We start from the raw sequence: 11,743 nt of genomic DNA, 5'->3' as shown, positions 1-11,743 counted from the left end.
TGGACTAAATACTTTTGTATGCTGTATTTTTTAGGACTATAGCAGAGGTATCAATAATTAGGTTTTAAAAATAATACCTCTGTGTTTTGAAACATGCAGGGAAGTCAGTATAAAGGTTTGGTATCAATACCTTTGCTCAAGTATCGATACTCAGTGTAAATATATCAATACTCTATGATAGGTACCGATAATGTTTTACAGTATGATCTTTGAGAGAGAAACATAATGCAAGTTTGGTATCGATTTTCTAGGTGTTATCGATATCCTTTAAAAAATATTGATACCTTAGGGTTAGTATTGATACCTACATGTGTAATTTTTAAACTTTGCTAAGTGGTCCAAATGCTTGATTATGTAACTCGGTAAGGTACATTGATGTAAGTCCATGATAATTTAATGATGATTAATGTATGTACGTCTTAAAACATGTGCAAATGCGAAGAATAACATGTGTAGGCTTTAATAAAATGAACATTGTAATGTACAAGTAGTGAGACGGTGGTGTGACATCTTTATATTTAGGCTCGATGACCAAGCCTGGTATCGGGTGTTACCATATTGTTTTGATGATGAATGACCAAATACGACTGTTTTGGAATGTCAGTAATTTTGAAAATAGTTCATATATTTGTTTTAAATATCACAAGAGTAAGTATTGTCATAAAAGCCAAAGCCTAACTGTTTATCAAATATTTATGAAGGGTGTTTCAATGATGGATTATTCATTTTGTGTTTAGATCCAAGGTAGATTTAATTAAATATGAAAGTGGGTGTTAGAAGGAGTTTTCACATCGGATTCGCTTCGATTAGGCATGGGTTTTAACTTAATATTAAATAAAAAAATGTGGATCATTGTTAAATAAATTATTTACATTTATTAATAATGGATATACTGTTGGAATACACTATGCATTAAAAAAGGGATACTAAACCTCTAAAAAGGTGATTCTCAAGTAAGTTGTGACACCCCGAACCCGAGACCGTCGCCGGAGTCGAACACGAGGTGTTAACAGTCTTCAAACCACTTATTAAAAATTTTTCCAGACAAGCTGCCAATCTGCGTACTAGTCACTTTAAAAATCATATCTTGAGCTCTAGGACTCGAAATCCAGTTCTGTGAATTTTTCCTGAAACTAGACTCATATGCCCATCTACATATTTTTTTCTAGAATTTTTGGTCAGGCCAATTAGTACAGTTTATTAGTCAAAGTCTCCCATGTTACTGGGGTCGACTACACTGACCTTTGTGCATTACGACCTGGATATCTCCCTGTACAGAGCTTCAATACTGATGTCGTTTATTTCTTTAGAAACTAGACTCAAAGAGGAATCTATACATATATGGCATGGCTCCTAATTATCTCTGGTTAATTCATAATAAATTTACAAAGTCGGAACAGGGAACCCAGAAACCGTTCTGGCCCTGTCTCGCGAGAACCTGAATATCTCTTAACATACTGTCCATATGATTGTTTCGTTACTTCTATATGAAAATAGACTCATCGAGCTTCGATTACATAATTTATCCACTATTTAATTCCATTCCTACTAATTGTTGTAATTTTTCAATCCCACGTCACTGCTGCTGCCAGCATCTGTTACTGAAGCAACTATGTCCATTTAGTGATTTCTTATTGATCTAACTAGTAATTCATCATATATATCACAAAATTATAATCATGACTAGCCATACCAAAGGCTAATCATTGTCAAACATCCCCCCCCTACTACACTTTTTCCATAACATAAATTTTAACACCAAAAATAATCAACCATGACATAAAGATCGTATTACCAAGACTTACGACCTAACGTTATAAAACCAAATCCAACCGAACATTTATGCCATTTTCGCATGGCTAAAAGTTTACATACCAAAGTTCAAACATAACATAATAGCCTATACATGCCGAAATGTTCTCCTAGACCAACTAAGAAGAAAGTACCAAAGGTTGCTAGCCGGTGTGATGACTTCGACGACGGCACGATCACGCAAAAAGAGACGAGTCCAAGAAACCTAGAATAGGTGACAAGCAAACACCGAATGAGTATATAACTCAGTAAGCCATAAGCATTCCACAACCATCCATTAATAAAATTATCACAACAGGAAACAATGAAATGAGGTTAAGTACTCCATCCATACCAAACTATACCATAGTTCCTTAAACCCTATGGTTCAATCTCATACCAAGTCCTACATTGACCTTTCATACATCATTTTATTTTCGTTATAATCATACAATTAAACGAACTTTCACCTATTCCACAATGAACCTTATGTACGTGACTTCAACTATAATCGTCACATAGGTTCAAAACTTACCAAGCTCAACTCCAAATATAAACATAGCGCCTATTAGCCATGAACTCAAGGTACTTACCTTTTCCGCTGTCCAAAATTGACTCGGTAAAGCCGCACCCTTCGTGTAAATAATTTATGGAAAATATATATATTGGGTTGCACACATAATGTTTAGTAATCACCCACGCACACTCAGTGCCATGCACTTTAAACTCACACACTTAGTACCATGCATTTCAAGTTCGCACACTTACCTTTTTCCGCTGTCCAAAATCGACTCGGTAAAGTCGCACCCTTAATGTAAATAATTTATAGAAAATATATATTGGGTTCGCACACATAGTGCTTAATAATCAACCGCGCACACTTAGTGCCATGTACTGTAAACTCGCACACTTAGTGCTGTACAATTTAAACCCGCACACTTAGTGCCAATCTCATGATCATAAATGTTTACACCCGCACACTTAGTGCCTAAACCAACAACTCAATTCATCTCACCTCTTTTCTTTTTATTCAATACTTTCATCACCCCATGCATACATGTATAAATATATATATTTATCGTTCCATTCAGCATCATTACATAGACGTTATAACCATTTAAATTGATACAAAATATATGCTTAATGACTTACCTTAGGTCGGATGAAGTGATTCCCAATCAACTACTCAATATTCTTTGCTTTGCCTTTGCTTGATTCCCCTCCTTTGGATTCTTGAGCTTGATTAAATAAATAAGTTTAGTAATTTAATTTACCTTGCAAGATACCTATATATATATAAATTTAATAATTCCATTTTTTTTTTTACAATCATCCTTGTTCAAGACATCCAAGTCTCAACTAATGTTCATATTATATCTCAAAGCCAAATGTATTATCCCTTCCAAAATAATATTATGCCAAATATGATTACATTCAAATATACATAATTATGAATCAAACTCAACTTTGTAAACCAACCTCCTCATTTGGTCGATTGTATAGAATCAAAGAAATTTCACCAATGTGCATACTATATAGCCGAATATGCAAGATCAATCTAACATCACCTATGTACTTAATTTTAAATGCCGAATATACAATTTCGATGCAATATCATTTTTTTTTTCATTTCATTTGAGCACATAGTTCCTCATTTTTTTTTTCACCAAATAGAGAAATCACCCTATGGGTTATAATATGGATTTGTCTATTAACTAAATTTAACAAAATTTAATGAAAAATAACATGCAATCTTACCTTGATTAATCCCTTAAGTTGACCGAATGCTTTTTAACCATTTTTCTTTCCTTCTTCCTTTATGTTCGGTTTTGCAAGGAGAAGATGACACTCTCCCACCTTCCATTTCTTATTAATTTATGTTTCTATTTAGATTATTTTATCATTTACCATTATAAATTGTATTTAACTTGACTTAATGGAGGACCATCATCACATGGCCGGCCACTTCATGAATTAAGGGCATTTTGACATGCAAATCCATACTTTCTCACCTTGTTATTATTTAATCCTTTCAATTTATCTATCATCTTTTCTATATTTCTCAACTAAGTCCTTTCATGAAAATCCACATTCCTAAGGCTAATTTTAAACCTTTATTATTTCCACACATACACTACCACATTTAATATATGCAATTAAAATTAAAATAAATTTTCTTGTAACTCGGTTTTGTGGTCCCGAAACCACTTCCCGACTAGGGTCAATTTTGGGCTGTCACAACTCTCCCCCACTCAAGAAATTTTCGTCCCCGAAAATCTTACCGGTGAATAATTTTGGATATCGATCCTTCATAGAGTCCTCAAGTTCCCAAGTGGCTTCTTCAATTCCGTGTTTATGCCACAACACCTTCACTAATGGGATTTTCTTATTTCGCAACTCTTTTACTTCACGCATCAAAATGCGAACCGGTTCTTCTTCATAACTCAAGTTAGGCTGAATCTCGATCTCAGATGGAGTGATTACGTGTGACGGGTCGGACCTATATCGTCGAAGCATCGAGACATGGAAAACATTGTGAATCTTTTCAAGCTCAGGGCGTAAAATTAATCGGTATGCAACTGGTCCAACTCGTTCGGACACTTCGTACGGACCGATGAACCTCGGACTCAATTTGCCCTTACGACCAAATCTAAGCACCTTCTTCCAGGGTGAAACTTTGAGAAATACTTTATCTCCAACCTGATATTCAATGTCTTTTCTTTTCAAATCTGCATACGACTTTTGACGATCCGAAGAGGCTTTCAAACTTTCGCGAATTACTCGGACTTTCTGCTCGGCATCCTTAATCAAATCAACCCCAAAAATTTTACTTTCACTAAGTTCAGTCCAAAATAATGGGGTACGGCACTTGCGACCGTATAAAGCCTCGTAAGGTGCCATCTTAATGCTTGATTGAAAGCTATTGTTATAAGCAAATTCAATCAAAGGCAAATATCTTTCCCATGAACCACAGAACTCTAAGACGCAACATCTCAACATATCCTCGAGTATCTGAATTGTTCGTTCAGATAGACCATCGGTTTGGGGGTGAAAAGCAGTGCTAAAATGCAGCTTGGTACCCAAAGCTTCTTGCAATTTCTTCCAAAATCGCGATGTAAATCTTGGGTCTCTATCTGACACGATAGAAATAGGTACACCATGCAATCGAACAATTTGGGAGATGTATATTTCTGCCAATTTATCGAGCGAAAAATCTGTACGGACAGGGATAAAATGAGCAGACTTGGTCAATCTATCAACAATAACCCAGACCGAGTCTTTCTTATTCTGAGTCAGAGGTAACCCAGACACAAAGTCCATTGTCACTTGATCCCATTTCCATTCGGGTATCATGATTGGCTGAAGTAATCCAGATGGCACTTGATGTTCCGCTTTTACTTGTTGACATATCAAACACCTTGAAACAAATTCAGAAATGTCTCGTTTCATGCCCGGCCACCAAAATTGACGTTTCAGATCGTTGTACATTTTAGTACTACCCGGGTGGATAGACATTCGGCCACTATGAGCCTCATTCAAAATCATCGAAATAAGTTCCGAATTCCTTGGAACACACAAACGACTTCTGAACCTCAAACAATCATCGTCATCCATTTGAAACTCCGATTCCTTGTTCGGAACACACTCAGCCCGTTTTGCAACCAATTCATCATCAACTTTCTGGGCTTCACGAATTTGATGAATCAATAATGGTTTGGCTTTTAATTCAGCTACTAACACATTGTCGGGTAGAATAGACAAGTGCACATTCATCGCTCGTAAAGCAAACAACGATTTTCGGCTTAAGGCGTCCGCAACCACATTAGCCTTTCCCGGGTGGTAATCAATGACAAGCTCGTAATCTTTCAACAACTCAAGCCAACGTCTTTGTCGCAGATTTAAGTCTCTTTGAGTCATCAAATATTTGAGACTTTTGTGATCCGAAAATACATGGCACTTTTCGCCAAACAAATAATGTCGCCATATTTTCAAAGCAAATACGATGGCGGCTAGTTCGAGATCATGGGTTGGATAATTTCTCTCATGTGGCTTCAATTGTCTCGACGCATAGGCCACAACTCGACCTTCTTGCATCAATACGCAACCCAACCCGAGTAGGGATGCGTCACTATAAATGACAAACTCTTTGCCTGATTCGGGTTGTACTAAAATTGGAGCTTCAGTCAAATGAGTTTTCAGTTGATCGAAGCTTTTCTGACATTTCTCCGTCCATTCGAACTTAGCATCCTTTTGAAGTAGCTTCGTCATTGGTGTGGCTATCATCGAGAAACCTTTTACAAATCGTCGGTAATAACCGGCGAGCCCCAGGAAGCTCCGAACTTTGGTAACATTTCTTGGAGGCTTCCAATTAAGTATGGCTGAAATTTTGCTCGGGTCAACTCGAATACCCGATGCGGATACCACATGACCCAAGAAGCTAACCTCTCTTAACCAGAACTCACACTTACTGAACTTCGCATATAACTGCTTATCCCGCAAAATTTGCAACGCTAATCTCAGGTGTTCAGCATGTTCAGTCTCATCTCTTGAATAGACCAAGATGTCATCAATGAACACAACTACGAACCGATCCAAATAGGGTCTGAAGATCCGATTCATCAAATCCATAAATACCGCAGGGGCATTAGTGAGCCTGAATGGCATCACTAAGAACTCGTAGTGACCGTACCTCGTTCTGAAAGTAGTTTTGGGTACGTCCGAATCTCGAATCCGCAACTGATAATAACCCGATCTCAAATCTATCTTTGAAAACACTGAGGCTCCCTTTAATTGATCAAACAAATCATCAATACGCAGTAACGGATATTTATTCTTTATGGTCACTTTATTCAACTGACGATAGTCAATGCACAACCTCATGGTTCTGTCCTTCTTTTTCACGAACAATACTGGTGCACCCCAAGGTGAGAAACTTGGTCGAGCGAAACCTCTATCCGTCAACTCTTGCAATTGAGCTTTCAATTCCTTTAACTCGGTTGGTGCCATACGATACGGAGCTATCGAAATTGGCGTAGTTCCAGGTACAAGCTCAATACCAAACTCTACCTCCCGAACAGGTGGTAAACCCGGTAATTCTTCAGGAAAAACATCTGGGTATTCACAAACCACCCGCACAGTTTCGGGTTTCTTTTCTAATTCTTTATCATCAAGTACATACGCAAGGTATGCTTCGCACCCTTTTCTTACATATTTCTGGGCCAACATTGCTGATATTACAGCTGGCAACCCCTCCAAATCCGTAGACTCAACTCGGATTACTTTGTTATTTGCGCACCTCAAATCAATAGTCTTGCTTTTGCAATTCACAACCGCATCATGCGCGGTCAGCCAATCCAAACCAAGAATAACATCAAATTCATCAAACGGCAGAAGCATCAAGTCCGCCGGAAAACAAGAACCTCGAATTACTAGGGGACATCTCTTACACACTTTGTCGACAAGCACGTAACGACCCAAGGGATTTGACACCCGAATTACGAACTCAGTAGACTCAACAGGTAGAGTCTTACTGGATGCTAAGGTTTCACATACATATGAATGAGTAGAGCCAGGGTCAATCAATGCAATCACATTAGTATCAAAGAGAGTGAAGGTACCAGTGATGACGTCAGGGGAGGATGCCTCCTCTCGTGCGCGAATGGCATATGCTCTAGCAGGAGTACGGTTCTCGGCTCGAACAGCCGTATCAGAGACCCCTCTCTGACTACCACCCCTACCTCCTAAAATTCTCGGTGGTCTACCTCTAGTTGTCACTCCACTAGGTCTTGCACCTTGAACCTTATTCTTCTCATCAAGCTCCATGCAATCTCTAATGAAGTGGTCCTTCGAACCGCATCCGTAACAGGCCCTGTTAATAGACTTACCCCAACATTGACCTATGTGTCGTCTTCCACATTGGGGACACTCAGGTCTCTCTAGACGATTATTGCCCACACTAGCTACCGAAGTAGTTCGGGAGTCCGTCGATGGTCGTGCTCTGATGGAAATTCCCGCAGTCATCCTCGACTTATTAGTGTCCTCCCTGAACTTCTTTACAGCTGAGAACGGAGCTTTACCCGTCGATCTTTTACGATAGTCTCTAGCTTCAAATTCAGCCTTCTTCTTCCCCTTTCCAAGTTCTTCCGCCTTGCAGGCTCGTTCGACTAGTGTCACGAATTCTTTTATCTCCAGAATACCCACTAGTAGCTTTAAATCTTCATTCAATCCTTCTTCAAATCTTTTGCACATAGCAACCTCATCAGCTACACACTCCCGGGCATACCTACTGAGCCTTACGAATTCATGTTCGTACTCAGATACTGTCATACGGCCTTGCTTGAGTTCCAAGAATTCCTTACACTTTTGATCGATGAACCGTTGACTAATATATTTCTTTCGAAATTCCGCTTGGAAGAAATCCCAAGTAACTCGTTCGTTTGGGACTATGGAAATCAAGGTCCTCCACCAGTAGTAGGCTGAGTCTCGCAACAAAGATATAGCACACTTTAGACATTCATCGGGTGTGCATGACAGTTCATCGAACACCCGAATGGTGTTATCAAGCCAGAACTCGGCCCTTTCGGCATCATCAGTAACTATGGCCTTGAACTCCTCAGCCCCGCGCTTCCTAATCAAGTCTACAGGTGGTTTACTCAGCCTCACAGGATCAGCAACTGATGGCATTACGGGCTCTTGGGGTGGATTATTCAAATTCGGGAATTGTTGGACAGCCGGATTGGTTCGGGCATATTGCGCGACCCACTCATTCATCATGGTAAAGAAGGCTTGTTTAGCCCCCTCACCTTGATTATTCGCAGATGACTGAGGTTCAACAGGCGGCGTCCCTTGTGCAGGAGCAGCCGCTACACTTTCAACGTCATCCGCCAAGGTTCTCTCTACACCGGGATCCATTTACTAACCAAAACAAAAATTTTAACCGTCAGAAGTCATCACACATTTAAACATTAACATTAAGGCATGTATAGCTAGACTCATACGTGCTATGGTAGTCCTAGAACCGACTAAACCATAGCTCTAATACCAATCAAATGTGACACCCCGAACCCGAGACCGTCGCCGGAGTCGAACACGAGGTGTTAACAGACTTCAAACCACTTATTAAAAATTTTTCCAGACAAGCTGCCAATCTGCGTACTAGTCACTTTAAAAATCATATCTTGAGCTCTGGGACTCGAAATCCAGTTCTGTGAATTTTCCTTGAAACTAGACTCATATTCCCATCTACATATTTTTTTCTAGAATTTTTGGTCGGGCCAATTAGTACAGTTTATTAGTCAAAGTCTCCCATGTTACTGGGGTCCACTACACTGACCTTTGTGCATTACGACCTGGATATCTCCCTGTACAGAACTTCAATACTGATGCCGTTTATTTCTATAGAAACTAGACTTAAAGAGGAATCTATACATATATGGCATGGCTCCTAATTATCTCTGGTTAATTCATAATAAATTTACAAAGTCGGAACAGGGAACCCAGAAACCGTTCTGGCCCTGTCTCGCGAGAACCTGAATATCTCTTAACATACTGTCCATATGATTGTTTCGTTACTTCTATATGAAAATAGACTCATCGAGCTTCGATTAAATAATTTATCCACTATTTAATTCCATTCCTACTAATTGTTGTAATTTTTCAATCCCACATCACTGCTGCTGCCAGCATCTGTTACTGAAGCAACTATGTCCATTTAGTGATTTCTTATTGATCTAACTAGTAATTCATCATATATATCACAAAATTATAATCATGACTAGCCATACCAAAGGCTAATCATTGTCAAACATCCCCCCCTACTACACTTTTGCCATAACATAAATTTTAACACCAAAAATAATCAACCATGACATAAAGATCGTATTACCAAGACTTACGACCTAACGTTATAAAACCAAATCCAACCGAACATTTATGCCATTTTCGCATGGCTAAAAGTTTACATACCAAAGTTCAAACATAACATAATAGCCTATACATGCCGAAATGTTCTCCTAGACCAACTAAGAAGAAAGTACCAAAGGTTGCTAGCCGGTGTGATGACTTCGACGACGGCACGATCACGCAAAAAGAGACGAGTCCAAGAAACCTAGAATAGGTGACAAGCAAACACCGAATGAGTATATAACTCAGTAAGCCATAAGCATTCCACAACCATCCATTAATAAAATTATCACAACAGGAAACAATGAAATGAGGTTAAGTACTCCATCCATACCAAACTATACCATAGTTCCTTAAACCCTATGGTTCAATCTCATACCAAGTCCTACATTGACCTTTCATACATCATTTTATTTTCGTTATAATCATACAATTAAACGAACTTTCACCTATTCCACAATGAACCTTATGTACGTCACTTCAACTATAATCGTCACATAGGTTCAAAACTTACCAAGCTCAACTCCAAATATAAACATAGCGCCTATTAGCCATGAACTCAAGGTACTTACCTTTTCCGCTGTCCAAAATTGACTCGGTAAAGCCGCACCCTTCGTGTAAATAATTTATGGAAAATATATATATTGGGTTGCACACATAATGTTTAGTAATCACCCATGCACACTCAGTGCCATGCACTTTAAACTCACACACTTAGTACCATGCATTTCAAGTTCGCACACTTACCTTTTTCCGCTGTCCAAAATCGACTCGGTAAAGTCGCACCCTTAATGTAAATAATTTATAGAAAATATATATTGGGTTCGCACACATAGTGCTTAATAATCAACCGCGCACACTTAGTGCCATGTACTGTAAACTCGCACACTTAGTGCTGTACAATTTAAACCCGCACACTTAGTGCCAATCTCATGATCATAAATGTTTACACCCGCACACTTAGTGCCTAAACCAACAACTCAATTCATCTCACCTCTTTTCTTTTTATTCAATACTTTCATCACCCCATGCATACATGTATAAATATATATATTTATCGTTCCATCCAGCATCATTACATAGACGTTATAACCATTTAAATTGATACAAAATATATGCTTAATGACTTACCTTAGGTCGGATGAAGTGATTCCCAATCAACTACTCAATATTCTTTGCTTTGCCTTTGCTTGATTCCCCTCCTTTGGATTCTTGAGCTTGATTAAATAAATAAGTTTAGTAATTTAATTTACCTTGCAAGATACCTATATATATATAAATTTAATAATTCCATTTTTTTTTTACAATCATCCTTGTTCAAGACATCCAAGTCTCAACTAATGTTCATATTATATCTCAAAGCCAAATGTATTATCCCTTCCAAAATAATATTATGCCAAATATGATTACATTCAAATATACATAATTATGAATCAAACTCAACTTTGTAAACCAACCTCCTCATTTGGTCGATTGTATAGAATCAAAGAAATTTCACCAATGTGCATACTATATAGCCGAATATGCAAGATCAATCTAACATCACCTATGTACTTAATTTTAAATGCCGAATATACAATTTCGATGCAATATCATTTTTTTTTTCATTTCATTTGAGCACGTAGTTCCTCATTTTTTTTTCACCAAATAGAGAAATCACCCTATGGGTTATAATATGGATTTGTCTATTAACTAAATTTAACAAAATTTAATGAAAAATAACATGCAATCTTACCTTGATTAATCCCTTAAGTTGACCGAATGCTTTTTAACCATTTTTCTTTCCTTCTTCCTTTATGTTCGGTTTTGCAAAGAGAAGATGACACTCTCCCACCTTCCATTTCTTATTAATTTATGTTTCTATTTAGATTATTTTATCATTTACCATTATAAAATTGTATTTAACTTGACTTAATGGAGGACCATCATCACATGGCCGGCCACTTCATGAATTAAGGGCATTTTGACATGCAAATCCATACTTTCTCACCTTGTTATTATTTAATCCTTTCAATTTATCTATCATCTTTTCTAAATTTCTCAACTAAGT

General features: G+C 37.9%; 2 long non-coding RNA genes across 2 annotated transcripts; both read right to left on the bottom strand.

Annotated features, from left to right (window-relative positions):
- Positions 1 to 1,971: 1,971 nt before the first annotated feature.
- LOC121204540 (uncharacterized) lies at positions 1,972 to 3,652 on the bottom strand. Its single transcript, XR_005899587.1, has 3 exons — positions 3,550 to 3,652; positions 2,944 to 3,029; positions 1,972 to 2,017 (listed from the first exon to the last, which is right to left on the bottom strand). It is a non-coding gene; the product is annotated as an uncharacterized lncRNA (long non-coding RNA).
- A 6,200-nt stretch (positions 3,653 to 9,852) lies between these two features.
- Positions 9,853 to 11,503, bottom strand: LOC121204539 (uncharacterized). The gene is made up of 3 exons (XR_005899586.1): positions 11,429 to 11,503; positions 10,825 to 10,910; positions 9,853 to 9,898 (listed from the first exon to the last, which is right to left on the bottom strand). It is a non-coding gene; the product is annotated as an uncharacterized lncRNA (long non-coding RNA).
- Positions 11,504 to 11,743: the final 240 nt, after the last annotated feature.

Source organism: Gossypium hirsutum, chromosome A08 (genome assembly GCF_007990345.1).
Source record: "Gossypium hirsutum isolate 1008001.06 chromosome A08, Gossypium_hirsutum_v2.1, whole genome shotgun sequence".
In the NCBI taxonomy this organism is placed as follows: domain Eukaryota; kingdom Viridiplantae; phylum Streptophyta; class Magnoliopsida; order Malvales; family Malvaceae; genus Gossypium; species Gossypium hirsutum.
The sequence above is the reverse complement of the archived record's forward strand: the minus strand, read 5'-3'. Positions and strand labels throughout refer to the sequence as shown.